Source organism: Cebus imitator, unplaced genomic scaffold, assembly GCF_001604975.1.
Source record: "Cebus imitator isolate Cc_AM_T3 unplaced genomic scaffold, Cebus_imitator-1.0 Scaffold1039, whole genome shotgun sequence".
Classification (NCBI taxonomy): Eukaryota; Metazoa; Chordata; class Mammalia; order Primates; family Cebidae; genus Cebus; species Cebus imitator.
This window is the reverse complement of record NW_016108354.1, coordinates 15,160-24,866: the sequence shown is the minus strand read 5'-3', so window position 1 is coordinate 24,866 and position 9,707 is coordinate 15,160. Positions and strand designations below refer to the sequence as shown.

The 9,707-nt window shown below is 52.4% G+C and overlaps 1 pseudogene; it reads right to left on the bottom strand.

The window, feature by feature from the left end:
* Window positions 1-2,580: 2,580 nt before the first annotated feature.
* Window positions 2,581-9,707, bottom strand: part of LOC108298684 — a 20,777-nt pseudogene continuing 13,650 nt past the window's right edge.

The following is a 9,707-nucleotide window of genomic DNA, read 5'->3' as shown; positions in this document are numbered from 1 at the left end:
AGGAGGCTGGAACTTAGCAAAAGACACCGGAGGGAAAAGTGCATTTTCCAAATTAAGTGGAAAACCTTCTGGGTTTTTTTCCAAGCCTTCATCACTTCTGCCTAGACACCATGAAAGAACACAGCTCTGATCAGACTCTAAGGCAATGTGCACCCAGGAGCTCTCTCAGCATGGGAGCCACGTCCATCAATTAACATGTCCCTTTCCCAAAGAACTCCATGTGACAGTCATCTACTCCAAGCAAGATGAAAGGAATCCATTTCCCACATCTGCACCACCACAGAAGTGATTATCACATCTGCCCAGGAGAGGAGCTACAGGGAGGCGGGCATAGCTCCGAATTTCAGTTCGGCTGAGTTTTGCCATCAGCCAAGGACACAGACCTCACAAAACCTCACAGTACAGCTTAAATAGAAGCTGCTGCTGCAGGAAGGACCTGGTGGAAGGGGGCGTCCAGCCTGTCGAGGCAGCACCAGTCTTCAGATGGGGAGCAGGACAGTGAAACTGATGACGGACACAGCAACTCATCTGAAAGTCTCTCCAGATGAGCCTCTCTCTGCCTCAAGAAAATACCAACACCGACCCTTGGTTGAGACAGAGGCCATGTGGCTTTGTAGTTTTTTTCTTTTTTTTTTTGAGCAGAGTCTCATTCTGTTGCCCAGGCTGGAGTGCAATGGTGCAGTCTTGGCTCACTACAACCTTTGCCTCCCAGGTTCAAGCAATTCTCCTGCCTCAGCCTCCCAAGTAGCTGGGACTATGGGTGCCTGCCACCATGCTTGGCTAATTTTTGTAATTTTAGTAGAGATGGGGTTTCATCTTGTTGGCCAGGCTGGTCTTAAAACTCCTGACCTCATGATCTGTTCACCTCAGCCTCCCAAAGTGCTGGGATTACAGGTGGGTTCTATAGTTTTTATAAAAGAAGGCTGCTTAGGAGCCAGGCCTGTCCTAGAATTCCACACTAATGAACCTGCTATGCCTCATGATGCAGACTCCAGATGGGCCCAAGGATGCCATGAGCACATCCTTCCTGGAACAGGCCACACAAGCCTGATATTGCAGTGTTTGCTTCTGCTACAGCACTAGTTTTTTTCTCTGACAGAGTTTTGCTCTTATTGCCCAGGCTGGAATGCAATGGTGAGATCATGGCTCACTGCAACCTTCACCTCCCAGATTCAAGTGATTCTCCTGCCTCGGTCTCCTGAGTAGCTGAGATTATAGGCACCCACCACCACATCTGGCTAATTTTTATATTTTCAGTAGAGACAGGGTTTCACCTTGTTGGCCAGGCTGGTCTTGAACTCCTGACCTCAGGCAGTCTGCCCGCCTAGTGCTGGTATTACATAAGCCACCAAGCCCAGCCTAGTGCTTGTTTTAAAAATGCAAACCTGGCAAGGCAGGTGGTTCACATCCGTAATCCCAGTTACTTGGGAAGCCAAGGTAGGAGAATCATTTGAATGTAGGAGGCAGCGGTTGCAGTGAGACATGATCATGCCACTGCACTCCAGGCTGGGTGACAGAGCAATACTCCATCTCAAAATAAAATAAATAAAACCAAATCTGTTCCAACACAGCGACGTATTAGAACAATTTAAGCACAGCACGGATTTCCAGTTTGCTCATGCACAATTTCCTCCATGAGAAACACTAAGCTAACACAGAAAACCACAGCCAGCAGGGAACTGCTCAGGGTCACACCCACACACAAACCTCCGTCTCTCACCTCCCTGGGCTTCCTGCTGGGGCCATGACCCACTCCCACCACACCTGGGGTGAAAACTTTCCATCTGATTTTCCACAATCCTCCTCCCAGCGTTTCAGAGAAACTCATGTGCAGCACCCTTCAACACTCATAAGCCAACTCCAGATCTCCCCAAGGCGAAGTGCCAGATTTGTTGCAGCATTAACGTTTCTGAATGCACATTGCTGTGGGATGTATCTAGCAATTTATATGCAAAAGGAGCTCTGCTATTTCCCAGGTTCCTAGCTCTTTTCTTACATGTCACTGATGGGAGTTTTTGAGGGCTGTGCCCTGGCCCCCTTTTCCCTATGAGTTGTGTCGGTTTTACTGTGCGATTTTGCATAGTGTGGTAACTTTGAGAAGTGCATATACTGCACTGTAGCAGAAATGACTGTACAATTCCTACAAAATAACAGATAAACCTAGATTAACCAATACCAACTGCCCCTGCATGATACAAGACCACTTTTCTTTCTTGGAAAGAAAAAAGTCCTGTGGGGTTAGACCCTCACCATGACTACTTAAACAACTGGGAAATCCAGTATCTTTTTTTTTCAGATGGAGTTTTATCCTTGTCACCCAGGCTGGAGTGCAATGGCACCATCTTGGCTCACTGCAACCTCTGCCTCCCAGGTTCAAGCTATTCTCCTGCCTCGGTCTCCTGAGTAGCTGGTATTACAGGTGCCCACCATCATGCCCAGCTACTTTGTATTTTTAGTAGAGATGGGGTTTCACCACGTTGGCAAGGCCGGTCTCAAACTCCTGACCCCAGGTGATCTGCCCACCTCAGTTCTGGGATTACAGGCATGAGTTCCATGCCCGGCCTGAGTTTCTACATATAATCACAGTCTCAAGGTTCCACACTGCTCAGAGTTACGCCCTATGACCAAGTCATCAAAGCCCAAGTCATCATTCACCCGGGACCATGCTCTGTGTTCTCCCTGTGTTAAGACAGCGGCAGCAGCCTGGTAACCACCAAGAGGAGCATGTTTAGAAGCACACCCTGCACCCTGACAATGGGGCACCTGCCTGGGTCCCGTCGTCCTTGGCTTGCTTGATGTTCTGGTGCCTGTTCACCCAGTAGATGAACTTGTCCAGTGGGTCACAATGGCCTTGATGTTCCTCAGCCCATGCAGGGGCAGGATGAGGTCCAGGCTGTGCTGGTCTGGGATCATCCGGCTGATGGCAGATTTCTGGCTGAACAACAAGGTGGTGGTGGGTGCTATAGGAGGCAAAGACAGGGTTGCATGTGGGTGTCTGGAAGCTGAAGAGGAGCTAGTGGGTGGGACAGCACACCACTCCACTGCAACAGGTAGCTCAGCATAACCCTGCTGGAGGGCCACAGGAAAGACAGGAGAAACAGGGTTGTTTCTGAGTTTGGTATGGGGAATTTTACTCTTCATGTCATATACGTCTCTGCTGTTTTTTCTTTTTTTTTGAGACAGAGTCTTACTCTGTCACCCAGACTGGGGTGCAGTGGTGTGATCTCAGCTCACTGCAACCTCCACAGGTTCAAGTGATTCTCCTGCCTCAGCCTCCTGAGTAGCTAGGACTATAGGTTCATGCCTCCATGCCCAGCTAATTTTTGTATTTTTAGTAGAGATAGGCTTTTACCATATTGGCCATGCTGGTCTCAATCTCTTGACCTTGTGATACACCTGCCTCAGCCTCCCAAAATGCTGGGATTATGTGTGCGCCACCGTGCCTGGCTGCGTCTCTGCTGTTTCAAAGTACACATATTACTTTTGAAATAAATAATAAATTTATTTTCTTTTTATTTGTATTTTTATCTTTCAGTTTTGCTTTTGTTGCCCAGGCTGGATGGAGTGCAGTGGCGTAACCTCTGCAACTTCCACCTCCCAGGTTCAAGCGATTCTCCTGTTTCAGCCTCCAGAGTAGCTGGGATTACAGACATGCACCACCACACCCAGCTAATTTTGTATTTTTTGTAGAGATGGGGTTCCACCATGTTGGTCAGGCTGGTCTCAACCTCCCAACCTCAGGTGGTCTGCCCACCTTGGCCTCCTAAAGTGCTGAGGTTTACAGGCATGAGCCACCGCACCCGGCCAAAAAATGTATTTTTTAATGATGAAAACTTAAGACAGAAGGCAGGTAATGATCATGAACACTGGTAGTAGAATGGTAGTGAAACTCATACCCACGAATGGGTGTGCAGCTTGCTATGTGCCCATGTGTGTGCCAGTGAATTGTGGAAAACCAGGCAAAGTCAAGGATGAGCTCAGGAGGGGACAGTCCTGAAGGGTGTCAGTGAGAAGCACATGCCACCACAAGGCATCCCTGGAATCAAGCTGGGTCTCGTCTCAGTGCACGGGCACCAGGACCCGAAGAACTGACTCTCTAGCAGGATCAGAACATCGGGTACCTCTCCCTCTCAGCAGCTAATGGTCTCCAGGCCTGAGGCCTGCCTGGGTTCCAAAGGCATGGCACGTTGACTGCACCAGCAGCGGGCTCCAATGGCTGGTATGAAATCCAAGTTGCTGCACTGGGTCTGCCGGCCACCGAATGGGGACTCTGAGTCATGACAATCCCTCCTTGCCATGGGTTACCTCCAAGGTCATGACCCTTCAAGGTCATGGTCCCAGGAAGGAATGGTGAGCACCAGAACCAAGGGCATCCCAGGCATGTGAAGGCCCAGATTCCAGCCTACGCCCATCTCCTGCCAGCCTGGGCCTCCAACAGCCCCTTAACCCTTGCAAGCCTCAAACTCCCCATCCAGACAGCTGGGACAGGCAAGACCAGCCCTGCCAGTGCCCAACTCTGCATGAGGCTCCAACAGGGCCTGGATGACAAAGAGCTTTAGAAACTCTCAAGTGCTGTATAAGGGATCATAACCAGCTCACTGCTAACATCACAGGGGAAGAGCCTGCCAACAGGAAGCACCTGTACTACAGAGAGGCCATAGGAAAGTCTCTCATTGACATGAGAACAAAGAGCCCCACCTACTTCAGAAGGTCAGTGCAATTGCAAAAATTTTCCGAGCTATGCTGGGCACAGTGGCTCACTCTTGTAATCCCAGCACTTTGGGAGCCCAAGGCAGGTGGATCATGAGGCCAGGAGTTCAAGACCAGCCTGGCCAACAGGGTAAAACCCAATCTCTACTAAAAATACAAAAATTAGACAGGCATGGTGGGATGCATCAGTAATCCCAGCTTCTCGGGAGGCTGAGGAAGGACAATTGCTTGAACCCAGGAGGCAGAGGTTGCAGTGAGCCAAGAGCATACTATTGCACTCCAGCCTGGGTGACAACAGCAAGACTCCATCTCAAAAAACAAAAACAAAAACATAAAACAACTCCTCAAGCTGATGCCAGGCTGCCTGGCAAGGGTTCAGGAACAAGGATTCTTGAGCCAGCCCACTGCAGTCAACTCTGGCTCAATCTGCTCTGGCTGTGTGTCCTTGGGTGGGTTACCACACCTCTCTGTGCATTGGGTTCCTTGAGTGTGAAATGGGACCATGCTACTCCCCGCCCTCTAGACTTGAGGAGTAAATGAGTGCTGTGGAAAGCACTCAGTACCGGGCTGGCAGTATGAGCCAGCACCCTTCCCCAGCGACTGGTTTTCACACCTAAAGATCCTCCCCAGGACCCGGCAGTTGAGGGGTTGGGCCATTTACCTGTGTCCTGATGAAGTCCACTGAAGTCCACCCTGCCTGGACCTGGACCTCCAGGTAGCAACATTCAGCTTGTGCAGTGCACAACCTACCCAACCATCTACGTACACCCAGGAACCCCAGATGACAAGCTCCTTTCAGCATCAGCTCCCAGAACCAGCCTGATCTAACGTGGAAGTGAGGTGCAGGGGAATGCAAGGCAGTTAAGGCTGCAGTTGCGGCTTCTATGGTCTAGGGTGTAGCGTGAGGCGCAGCCACAGTGGTGGCCACCGGGGGTGGCAAGGCACAATTGCCCGCACTGCCTGTTGTCATGCATGCAGTCATTGAGGCCATCTTGGTGGGAGGAGTGGAACTCCAGGATGTCCATCATGAAGTCCAGATGGCCCTGAACGAGGGTGCAGTTCTGGTCGCTGGTCTTCTTGGCCCGCTCGATGCTATGCAGATTCCAGTCCATACAGTAGATATAATCGCTGTACTGCATCAGACTGAATGGGTGCAGCAGATCATTGGCAATCACAACCTGCTCCTGACCTACAGGAACAATGGTCATGGTGTCGGCAACGGCACAGCCAGGACACAAAGCACAGGGCACCCTGTGGGGCAAGTTGGTTCAACCTTGCAGCCTCGCGACCACGTGAAAGCCTCAAAGTGTCTGACCACTTTGCAAAACAGGCAAGATCTGCTGACGCACAGACAGGAGCTACCAAAATTAAGTACCTGGCTACAGTCACACAGTTGCTGAGTGTCAGGACTAGGATTACCACCCAGGCAGCGAGGCTCTGGGATCACGTTCCTCTCCTGTTCTCTATGCATCTTCCACTCCCCCAGCAACGAGCCCAGGCCTTCCATGTTATTCACCAAGCACTCAGTAAATATTCAGAAAGCACATACAGCAGAGCAACAGCCAGGCCACCCACATGTGGCCACCCTCACTGGCAGGGCCACGTGGGTTTCCCAGGCTTTTGCTGGTTTTCAGGAGTCTGTCCTCATTCCAGGGTGATTAATAAGCTTAATCATTTCAGGCAACTACAGCTGTGCTGTGACTGGTGTCTTGCCTGCCAACAGGTTTGGGCATGGCCTGGAAGAGCTGGGTCACACAATGTGCTGCAGAGCTGGGCGGCAGTCTCAAACCCATGTCAAACCTTGCGACTGGCCTCACAAGCCAGGACAAAACCCACCCCTGGCAGCAACCAGGACATGTGGTTCAAGTCCCAGCTCTGCCTACACAGTACCTGGGACAAGGTGCTCAGTTTGCCAATGCCCCAGCCTCATCTGTAAAATGGACACCACCATGCCCACTGCAGATGGTGAGTGGCAGTAGTGAGGAGGCCAGAAGCCAAATTCTTGCTGCCCTTCTAGAGGGGTTCCATATGGCTGATGTGCTCAGAGGCCCTGCTAGGCCCAAGGTCACTGAGGGTTCCTCTGCCAGGGGTCAGAAACCAGGGCTGCCTGGTGACTCTCTCCTCCCTGCCTGCCCTGAAGCCAAGAGCTGCCTCAGGCCTTGGACTGAGCCCCCAGAGCTTCTTTTTGTTTTTTTGTTTTTTTTTTTAAATGGGGTCTCACTCTGTTGCCCAGGCTGGAGTGCAATGGCATGATCACACAAACACCACAGCCTCGACCTCCTGGGCTCAAGCAGTCCTCCCACCTGAGCCTCCCAAGTAGCTAGGACTACAGGCATGCACAACCATGCCTGGTTAATTTTTTAAAAATTTTTATAGAGATGGGGTCTCACTATGTTACCTGGGCTGGTCTTGAACTCCTAGGCTCAAACCATCTACCTGTCTTGGCCCCACAGAGCGCTGGGATTACACGTGTGAGTCACTGCACCTGGCCCCTCAGAGCTTCTGCCCCTGATCTTCCACTCTCCCAACTTGGTAGGGGGTAGGGGGACTCCTTTGCTGAGCACAGTGTCCCCTGTCGCCTGGCATATCACCCAAGACGGCTACAAAACTACTCTAGCAGGACAGAGTGCAATCCCCTATCCTGGGCTCAAATTCTGCTGCGTGACTTGGAACAGGTTTTTTTCAAACTTCCCTAAGCCTCATTCTCAGGATTTAGAGAAAGGAGGTGAGAGCACCAGCCCCGGGGTCCCCAGCCTGTGGACATTCTCAGCACACTCCCAGCACATGGTGGGGCTCAGGGGCTGGGTGGGGATTGAGTGCTGGTGCCCCGGGGAGAGCCAGAACTCACCAGCTCTGTAACCTTAGCAAGTCATGTGACTTCCTTGGGCCTCGAGTTCCCCAGCAATGGAAACCTCCATTGCACATGGTAGGGTCAAGTGAGACTCCTGGCACAGGGATTGGCTGGACCTGGTGCCTAGCAGGTGCACAGGAAACAGCCATCACCAGAGCCTCTCCTGATACCACTGCAGCAACGGCACCCAGGGGTGGACAAAGGCAACCCCGACAGCAAAGGGTGAGGCTGCTGGACAGTTGTGGAAGTGGCCACAGCTCCTGCCAGGTTGGGGACTTGCAGGCCACAAGGCACATGTGGTGGGGCTGGGAGGTGGCCAATGCCAGGCTGCCCCACCCTCCATGCCCAGCAGCCCCCAGCCCAGCCCTCACCCAGCATGTTCGATGACTCAATCATGTTGGTTTACAGGTCAGTTCAGTAGAGGCATTGGTCAGTGTAGTCCATGGTGAGGTCATTGGCCCAGCCCACCTTGTCCACCATCAAGTAGTTGGTCCCGTCCATGAAGTCCTGCACAATCCTTGGCTTGCCGCCCCGCTCGGTCGAGTAGTTGTAGCTGGAAGGCACGTGGGAGAAGGGCAGGCTCGGTAAGTCTACTCTCACTGAAGAACAGAGGGTGGTGGGGGGCTGCGCCTGCCCTGTCAACTCAGCTTGGCCCTCCCCATCCTGGAGGAAGCCACTTGCAGGAAGCAGGGAAGGGCAAGACCCTTTCCCCTGTCACACAAACATCCCTCTGGGGCAGTCACTGCGCCACTCCCTTGAATTCCCACAGTGCTTCACTTGTAAGGTGAGGAAACACCCCTTTACAGACACAAAAACAGGCTCACAACCAGGGCGAGTGTGTACTAGTACACCCCTCTAAGCTTGGCCGGCTGCCGGGAATATGGCAGAAACCAGGTTGGACACAAGCACAGCAGAAAACAAAACCTCAGAACAGGGGAGGACTTGCAGGATCAGGATATAAACTCGGCTCTGCGCTCCTCCCCAGCAGAGGAACAGCTCCTCCTCTGTCCCTTCCTTCAGCAGATCCAGGAGAGGAAATGCACATCTTCATTCCAGATTGTAAGTTTGACCTGTCCTGCCCTTGCTCTACAACCGGACCTCTTTCTGATGTCCTGCCATCCTGAAATCTTCCTTCTTTCCCTGGCAGAACATGCAGCAGGCAGGCATTGGGCTGACACACACACACACAGATGCTTCCTGGGGTGGGCACTGTGTCCAGTGCACAGAAAACAAAACTCAAGTCCAGAGAGACCCCCCACACTCACACACATCTGGGGCCTGTCTGACCCCAGTGCCCAAGGCAGGGCCCCTAGGATCCCCGGCAGCTAAAAGCACACTTGCCTCTCAATTTTGGTCCAAAGCTGTCGCTCAGCAGCTTCCAGGAGGCCATTTCAGAGTGGCCTGAGGTCCAGGGACCTCAAAGCCAGTTCTGGATCCTGGTTTTGGCAAAACAGTGCAAAGCCAGGAGGCCCGGTTGGGAGCCTGAGATACCACTTCCTGGCCCAGCTCCACTCTAACTGGGTATGTGACCTTAGTTAGGTATGTCCCTCAGTTTATCCGAGTCTGTTTCTGCATCTGTAAAATCGACACAGATGCTGCCCAAGGCAGGCCCGGTGGATGCTTTGGTGAGATGGCCCAGGTGAAAGCAGCCAGCACTTTGCCCAACACAGCCTCAGCACCTGCTCCATGAAGGAACTCCATGACTTCCAAGGGGCCTACTAGTCCTGGCCCACCATCAAGGTGAATGACATTGGTACAGCTGTGATCGAGGGCCACATGACAGCCTGCCACCTTCCCAGCTGGCACTCCCACACTGTCTCACAGAGAGGCAGACACAAGGACACCCTGAACAGGCAAACTTTTACCCCTCGGTGGGATCCAGGGCCAGTAACCACGGGCTGTCCAGGTGCCTCCACACGAGGACTTGCCAGAACTGCCCGTTCAGCCCTGCCACTTCGATCTTGTTGGTCCCAGTGTCGGCTGAATAGGGGCTCTTGCCCATCCAGTCAATGGCCATGCCCTCGGGGTAGTCAAGGCCAAACTCCACCACATGCTCCACCGAGCTCCCATTCAGGAAGGCACGGCTGATAGTCTGGCAGCAGGTGAGAAGGAACAGGGCCATGTTTTAGGAACCAGCATCTGTTGT